This window comes from Scomber japonicus, chromosome 8, assembly GCF_027409825.1.
Source record: "Scomber japonicus isolate fScoJap1 chromosome 8, fScoJap1.pri, whole genome shotgun sequence".
NCBI lineage: Eukaryota > Metazoa > Chordata > Actinopteri > Scombriformes > Scombridae > Scomber > Scomber japonicus.
In genome coordinates, this window is record NC_070585.1 from 3155272 (window position 1) to 3165037 (window position 9766).

A 9766-nucleotide genomic window follows, 5' to 3' on the forward strand; every position below is an offset into this window, starting at 1 on the left:
GTCAGCTCTCCCTGCAGTGAGAGAGGGAGGAGATGTTATGATAAACTGATCTCAGTGAGAGAGATCAAACAGGAAGTGCTGCCTTGTTGTGGTGGAGCCTGGAGGTGTGCCTGGAAACCTCGAACACTGCTTTTCTTTTAAAGCCAGGAGTGCAAATGTGAAGCTGTACTCATGAAACACAAACTCTGTGCATATGTGTGTGTGTGTGCCAGAGCAGTCCTAACAGTTTTTTAGCACACTGGGGAGTGTGTGTGCACATCTACGAGGCTGTGAGGCCCATTTCCCCCCCTTCTGAAAAATCCTCCTCGTTATTGCCCCATTGCAAAGGATGGCTCCGTTTTAACGTGATTATGCAAATATTATTTCACGATACAAGAGGTGTGCTTTCTCTAATGTATTTGCCGCATTATGCACTTCATACAGCTAAATCAGAGAACCTGCCAGTCAGAATGGCGGCTCTGCCAGATTTCTCCTCATTCTTCCACATTAGTTTACAGTGGAACAGAAAATATAAAGCAGCCAGAAACTTGGCTTTTACCAAATGAGTTTCTATTGAATTAAGCTGTGTGTGTGTGTGTGTGTGTGTGTGTGTGTGTGTGTGTGTGTGTGTGTGCATGTGGGAGTGGGACTCGGGGGGGGGGGGGGGGGGGGGGGGGAGCTGCACAGGCGTGCCCGGAGCGATCATGGAAACACATTAGTATATAAGTGAACAGCATGCAGAGAGATATTTCCAGTCTTAAAATGGGAAACATATGAGGTCTTGTCAGAAGTGAATATTTTGAAGCGGATTGGCAGTCGATCGCGGGACGCACATGATTCGATTTTCCTCTCTTGCAACATGATGAACGAGAAAAAGGCAGGAGGGTATGTGTGTTAGTGTGTGTGTTTTTGAGGAGAGGATGATGATGAGTATTCCCTGGTAACCCTATCTTTTACAGTGCCCTAATTTACCCAGTAAATATATGGTAAGTAAATTATTGGGTAATTAACACTGGTAATAAGTAGGTAAATAGAGAAAATACAGTTGAAAGAGAAAAACCTCCACTATACCCATCAACTCAACTAAGTATATTTTAGGTTGGATATAATTGCATACTTCTGTAGAAAAGTAGAATTCCTAGAAATATCTATTACCCATCAGTTCAAATTACAACTGTAGTTACCCAAGGTTTATGTTGGTAATAGCCCATGTTAAATTATGTACTATCTAGAAATTAAGACAGCACTTTCCAATAAATTACTTTTCCATCAGCACATTTAAAACCAAATAAAAGAGTTTCCTCAGGTCTGTAACAGCTGACTCTACATTGAATTGTGTGTGACTTTGTATTTTGTTTGTGTTCCGTGTGTTTTGTGAGTTATATGTTTTAATATTGACCTACTGAAAGGACTGCTGATGTAAATGAGTTGTAAACTAACTCTGATACGATACATCAAATGGTAATATTTATGTTTAACACTGTATATGGACCCAGTAAACAAACTGCTGCTACTAAATTGTAAATGGATTGTACTTATGTCGCACTTTTCTAGTCTGTTTGACCACTCAAAGTGCTTTTACACTACATGTCACATTCACCCATTCACACACATTCATACACTGATGACAGGGTGTTAACCTGCTCATCACACACGCCATTGGTGTAGCAATCGGGAGCAATTTGGGGTTAAATATCTTGCCCAAAGACACAACGTTCATGGCTACATTTATTAGATTTACCTCATACTTACCTGATAACAAGCTTCACAGTAACAGTTTTCCTCTAGTGTCATGGTACATTTGGACCTGTACCGTAAAAAAAGGCCTTGTTGGTCTTCATTGTATTACCATATCATTTGTAATAGATTACCCCCTTTACATGCAATCAACACAAAAACTTTTACCATGAATGTTCTGCAGTGTAAGATATTAGAATTTACGGAGTCAGTAAACTGAAACTGTCCTGTAAAAGACAGCTCATTCTATTACAATAACCTCACCACAACCTTTCGTCAAAATGGATTATTTTCTATTCCTGTGCAATATAGACAAACATGTACCATATGTTCTATAGTGTGTTACCACCTAGAACATGACATTTTATTGAATAAGTACACTGAGAACTGTCAAAGAAAGTAATGCTTACTGGCCTGGTGGTTACATTGTGTGTATTTAAAATAAATGTGACGGGAGCAGGCAGCTGTTATTATAATATGTGTCTAAAGTATATTACTAACTACACTGCTGGTTTAGAGACTAGTCAGGCTGCTGCAGGGACAGATACAGTGATGGGACATGTGGGGTAGATTTTGGAGAATAGATTGAGCATGAATGGAAACTTTAATTAAACCAATTCAGTGAAAATGACAACTCTGTTAGAATTGATTATGTCCATTCACAATAAAGAGAGAACATTATTGGTACATTTTTGTCCATTGTGACTATTGGTGATTATATAACTCTATCTAGCACCAATGTTGTAGAGATTTGGGAAAAGCTAACTTTGGCAACAATAACGCTGATGGGACCTTATTCAGCTTCCAAAAAATACATCATTCAACAAACAGCTTCGGAGACACTGATGATATTTGAGTATTTTGAATCTGTCCAAAAGTGGAAGAAAAGGAAATACTAGAAATCCCAGATCCACTTCTGCTATGTCAGATCAGACAACTACCTGCCACTGTGGATCCATCATATTTAACAGCTACAGGGATGTCCAAGACTGAGGTTTGATAGCTTATGAAATCCTTGTGAACTCATCAAAGTTTAAGATTATCACTGAAATACATATCTGTTGAGTCACTATGTATAATTGAATGAGTAACATAATCGTGATTGAAGCTATGGCCCACTGATGAAAATTATTGCATTTGTTAGTGGCAACTTTCTATTCAAATCACAAGCCACTCAGTTAATGACGCATTTTCCATCATCCAATAGTTGATTTGCCTGAAAGGGTGGGCGGTCTTAACGCAACAGAGTCGCTTTTCAATTCGCTTGTACTAGCATGACGTCACCACATCTGCAATTTCCACTTAACGCCATATGGTGTCACCTAAGAGATACAACTGAGATCTTCGAGATCGCCACTTTAACCTCCTGTGACCTTGCGTCCTCATATGGGGACATTACATTTTGGTCTTGCTGGACCCTTTACTTCATTCTTCTTAACTTGGACCTGTTGTTCTAGTTCGTACACGTCGTTTTGTGCCACCTAGTGGTAGCAAAAGCACAATACAGTGTGAAAATATGTGTAAAAACCAGATGCCAGCATCTTGGCCATGTCAATCAAAAGCTGATCCCCAGACAAAAGTGGATCAAATACAAAACCTTATCAAATTTTATGGTTAGAACTTTTTTATTTATGCTTAATAACGACTGTAGGTTGATACAAATTTTAGCAATAGCCACAAGCTACGACACTATTAATCAGGAAGTACTCATTTGAGGACGTTGAGAAGGGAAGGTGTAAATGTAAGGAAATAGTTTTATACACTGGTGAATTAATAGTGTTATACAGTAAAATAATCCCATTGTCCCCATATAGGACATGATTAATGTTCATAACCTATATCAGTTATAAGATGAGCAGCAGAAGATATGACATCTTCATGTGTCCATTTTTTACAGAGGACTTGACCCACATAATAAAAGTCCTGATTCAGAATAATTAAGAATCAAGCTTTAATGATTGGTAGTATATGAATGAAAATGTAATTTAGAGACTTTCCTGCTCCTGATATGTTACACTCATCATTTCTTTGAGAGGAGTAACCACTCTGTTGGTTTTGTTGAACCACATAAACACACTGTCTACTCATGCAGCAATGTTTCTTTCTGTTTCAAACACTGGTGCAGCCAAAATGTTTACTGCATGCTTCCACTTTTAGGGTTTGTCTGTTAACCAGAACCTGCTACCTAAATGTTTTAATTAAAATGAAAAAAGATGCATTTTGCCTAAGTAGAACCATCTATCAGAGCCCACTCTTATCATAACTAGAACATGAGAATAAGGCCTTGATGTTCATATTACAGATGTCTCCTTGAAGTTAGTTACATTTCCTTGGAGATGGTGCTCAAACTTTAACTGTTATTTTACTCTCCTTGTTAGCAAATTCAACACACAAACAACTGGCTTTTATTTGCTCAAAGAAGCCGAATGATGCACCTGCTTTAGTGGAGATACTGTACAGTTCCACGTTGTCCTTTTGTCATTTCGAGTGAAGACAGCTTTTTTTTATTTGGCGTGCATCTCGGGTTCTGACACGGCAAGAAGAGATGAGAGCTGCTGATCAACTGGCAGAGCAGTGTGAGGTCAGTAGATGTGAAGCGAGGAAAGAGCAAACACACTGGAAATAAAAAAAAAGAAAGATAGGAAGCATGAAAGCAGCAGCATCAGCAGCATAATGGCGAAAAAGAGAACAAAATGTGAAAAGCTATAGCTGCAAAAGAAAACTGGGACAGCTGAGCGTGGAAAGAGTTCAGGGATGGTGGATGGAATATTTCTTTTCACAGGGAGAGAAAAAAGAGAGAGGATGGAGGATGGAGTGAAAAAAAAGAAAGAGGGATAGGGGCTATTTCTGAGCAGCTCGCTGTGACACAGTGCGAGCGCTTGCTGACCAGAGTAAAGATGGAGAGAGTTGAAAGAGGGCAAAGTTCGTAAAATCCTTCACTCCGGGGAGCTTGAAAAGAAGGATGGAGAGGGATGGAGGAGAAGGAAAGCAGAGGACAGAGATTAGTGGCGAGGGCTAACCCAGGGGACAGTGGAGTGGCCTGCCAGTGGAAATGTATCACGGGTATTACATTGTGCTTGTGTGTTTTGGCTCGGAAAGTGAGAGACCATTTATAATTCAGGGTGACTAGTACCACCCGAGGCAGACACTCTCAATCTGGCTTAACTCTCTTTCTTTTTTCTTCTATTATTCCTCCTCCTCCTCTTGTTTTCCCTTATTTTTTTTTGTGTCTCCCCCCAGAAGCGTCTCACTGTCGCTCTCTGTCTCATTGTTATCTTTTGTTTGTTCGCCTTTTTTTTTTTACCGCCTCCTCCAGAACCATTCCTCTAACACTAACTCTGTCTCTTCCCCTCCAGATTTAGCTAGAAGAAATAAAACAAGTCAGGCAGAGAGAGAGAGAGAGAGAGAGAGAGAGAGAGAGAGAGAGAGAGAGAGAGAGAGAGAGAGAGAGAGAGAGAGAGAGAGAGAGAGGGCTTGTTTTCCTTTCTTTCTTTGGTCACAGTAAAACATATAATGGCAGATAAAACATCTCAAATGAACAACAGAGGAAACAGGAAAGAGTGCTTGGATTTAGCTGAATGAACGCCGGCGGGTCCAGAGCTTCATCATCAAGTCTTTGAGCCTCGTTGGCTCAGAGTTGAGCAATCTCTGGGTCGAAAAAAAGAAAGCATCTCAGTGACGCTCCTCCTGAAAAAAAAGACATAAAATAAATAAACATTATTGGGTAGCTGAACAGAGAACGCACTCCATGACCCTGCCTGCCTCATGATGTTGTCCTATGGTGTATTTATACTATAACAGCTGAGGACAGAGATTGCTGACATGTTGAGCTTTTGGTCTTAACCCTTACATAATGTTCATATTCTACACCCTCGCAGTTTGTTCCAGGTCTAAGAATCCCCTCATGAAAAGTGTCTATACCAAATGTTGAAGCACAGAGGTGTTTAGAAAGCATCAATAGTTGATCTGACTGATCAATAAATGTGATTAAACCTTGATTCATGTTTCAGAGAGCAGAGAGAGTGTATTTTTTAGCTTTTACACCACTCATTTTTGGAGAAAAAACAGCTACTATCGAACATCAGTCTTCACTGCTACATCATAAAAGAAATCCTCATAACTACTATCTTATTAAAACTATTAACTATTCATTTAATTAAAACACATGGCAATAGATATGGACATCATTTGACCCAGAACAGCCTCAATGCACATTTGTATCACCTATACAAAAGTATTTGGGCCACTTTATGAAAAGTCATCAAATGTCAGAGTAAGTGTTTTCACAGCTGTCACCTAAACAGTATGTAAGGGTTAAAATAAAAATCAGAGCCTCATCTGCCAATAATGACTTTTCATAGGGTGTTTGTTTTAATCTGGCCGATCACACATCATCTCATAGTTGGCAGGACAAAAATACATCAGCAGAGTGGGAGTAGAGTTAATCATGTTAAAAGTAACCTGTCAGTAAAGGCTGCTGCAGTGAGTATTTCCCCGTTTTTGCAGCCATGATCGAAATAATATGTGTACAGGGTGAAGCATCCGTCATGAGACTCAGTTGGGTGGTGCAAATTCATGTCTACACGGGTGTGTTCATCGTGCACTTCCCTAAGCAGCAACTGTACTGCATGAGACCTGAACTGACTACAGCACAGTCTGGATCAAATCCATATCCAGAGGCTGAGCTCCAATACTCATGAGCATGGTCGAGGTCAGTGAGGAAGACGAGTAGAGAAAAAAAAAAAAACAGCATCTTTGTGGCCTCTTCTGTGAAGCTGAGAAGTTCTGACATCTGAGAGTTGAAGGTCCACAGTCTGAAAGCACTCGTGGCGTCTGAGCTCCATGTTATCGAGCGGGGCTGCAGCTCTGTTGCCACGGCTACTGGCTACATCTGATCCATTGAACAAACCCGTGCCAAAGTAAAACATGAAAGAAAGAAATGGTTTGCAGATGTTGTATTGAGTATGATGAATGGAATAAATTATCAACAAAGACATGGTTTTTTCAGAGGGATACAGATCTGTTAAGATTTTAAAATGATTCTGCCAGGATGTTGTAAGGTTTGTGGAACGGGCTGTGGCAAAATGGCTCTACAGCTCCCCCTAGACAAATTAAAAAAATTAAGCCCCTCGCTCTAGATTGATGTAGACGAACGGAATTGGGTATGCATATGTATCATGTAGAGACGCACAGAAAAGTCTCTTGGACCCATACCCTAACTCCAACAGTAGGCCATTTTTATTATTATTTTTTATTTTATTTTGGCACTATTTTCGCCATTTCCACACATTGTAATTTAACAAACTCCTCCTAGGGATTCAATCTGACCGATTTCAAATTCACTCAGTATCATCTTAAGACCTTGAAGTTGAATCACTTGCAAAATCTTTTGCCTCCGTTATACCTGATGGGCGTGGCAGTACGGCAAATTTTGAGGTTTCGCCATAAAACATAATGACGAGGGTCCTGCCCTGAACATGACTATGTGTCACAATTCACTTTGACTGTCGAGAACTCCAGATACAAAACAGTTACTACATACTTGAATAGTCTCCAGTGTGCACATTCTGTAATGATGACATGAAATCATAATGTCACATGTTATTGGTTCTACCCTCCTATGGCATTGTCCTGGAACCATATTCAAATAGGTCTATTGCTAGAGGAATGTAGTATAAAGCAGTGGCCCAAATGTATTTTGGGTGTGCCGATACAAAAGTGGGTGCGACATTAACAGAAAAAGTGACTCATGAACAGTTAGAAGAAGAAAAAAAGAACAATCCGACAAAATGAAAAACAAGCAACCGGTTTACTTTGCAACATTCAATCAATCATTCAATCAGAAACAGACAGAAGATAAAATTTATAGAATAATAATAATAATAATTAAAGCTGCAAACAGCGGTGAACGGGCCCTCACCCCCCCATGCATGTCGGTTTACAGATACAATAGGGCCTCATGCTGGTCAGTGCTCGGGCCCTAATAAAATAACAACAAGATCAACAAGACAGTAAACAATTCTTCCTCAAAAACAAGTATTCAGCATCACAAAATCAATAACAGTAAAGCACTGCCTATCTAACATGTTCAACCAACAGAGCAGCAGTCTATTAAGGCTGTATATTTACACCATGCTGTGCTGTGCATGTGCTCCGCAGCACGCTCCACTCTTAATGGACTATTTTATTACACAGAGTGGCAACTACACATAAACCCAGACAGCAGAGAAAGTGTTAAATTAAACATGTAACATATCCCTCTGCATTCATTATAGCCAACAGCTGTTGCTTCATTAACTTAAATCAGCTCACGAAAAAAAACAAAAAGTGCACATTTTACAGAAAAGTGGGTCCTTACAATCTATCTAACCCTGTGAAGAAATCTATCCACAACACTCACATGAGACAAACCTTGATTTTCCATTCTTGGCTGTGCAGGGAAACACACATTTGGCTGTGAATGTGGAACATTATTAGGATATAAATCAGCAGGTGAACACATAGCTATGAGAACATGATTTCAGTCAAGGGTGATGGCTATTAAACCCCCCCCCCCTAAAAAAAAAATGTTTGAGTTTATTAAGTACTTGCAGCATCGAGAGAGACGTTGTGCGCAATTACGCACGAGGCACAGCAGCCCAACTTCATTTATTATTTAAATCTCCCGACACAGACAGGATCGGTCATGATCTAATGGTAATTAATGTTCTGTGAGCTTCTACACATCCAACAGGACACACACGCACACACACACACACAGTCCAGCAGCCGTCCTGTTGATAAATCCTTAGCTCCATCAGAACTGTCTAAAATAATGACTTCATAAGCTAAAAGCTCTTCTCTGCAGAGTTTCCTTTGTCCTGTCAAGATGATAACTACAGTTCTAGTAGTTAGACTGTGGACACAATTCTAATCAGTCAATCAATCTTTATTTATATAGCGCCAAATCACAACAAAAGTCATCTCAAGGCACTTGACACATAGAGCAGGTCCAGACTGTATCTTTAAATTGAAATTGTAACCAGCATGTGTAAACTGGGTCCATGACGCCCGCTTCTCTTCCTCACCCCGCCATCTTTACACACAGGGTCTATTTTTTATGGACCAGCTTGCACATAACATACGGGAGTGGGCCGAAATTGGCCTGCCAAGCGGTTCAATACGGTCCACTGGATAAGTTTGCAAAGTATGAAAATTGAAAGAAAGAAGTAATTCTAATTTTTCTGCTGATTCAGAAGTTTTCCACCCTGACCAGAATACATATCATGGTCATATTTTAAACAGTCATGTATTGGACATTTTACAAAATGCTGTCAATCATTCTGTGCAAAATAATGTGAAAAAACTGAGACCTTATATCGTTTCTTAAGACATCTCAGGCTGTTCATCTGTTATGTAAATGATTTATTATAGTAAATGTAGAATATATTATATATATTATGTATTCTTTATAGGTTATTATGCAATTATTTTACTGGTTTGTCCCCCTTGAGATCAAATTGAACTGTTTGTGGCACCTGAACTGAAATGAGTTTGACCCTCCTCACATAACAGTAGTCAGTAATGGAGTGCAATGCTCACCTATAATAATAGAAAGAGTCTTTAGTGTCCCTGTGTCAAAATCATTCAAGAGCACTGCTTAGCTTCCCTAAAAATACCCAGAATGCACTTCAAAAAATGAGTGCAGGTCATTTGTCACGATCATCACTTTTGTTTACCTGTGTTATATTTGATTCTTTTTAATCTTCATAGTTACAGCTGTAATTTTATGAAGAAGCCATTGTCACAGCTCCATAAGCTCCACAGCGTCCAATGACTTTCTTTTTTTGATATTCTTTTTATGTGACATCATCATAATGAGCTGCATGTCATTGACTCATCAGAGACCCATCCTGGTTTTCCATACTAGCTGTTTCATCTCATTGTGTGCCGTGTGTAAATTCCTCAAAAGCGAAGCAATAATGAAGAACTCAGCAGAAACTATTATACGTTCTCAGAGTGGCCTGTGAGACTATATTATTTATAGCTGCTGTACAGAGCTTACAGCCTG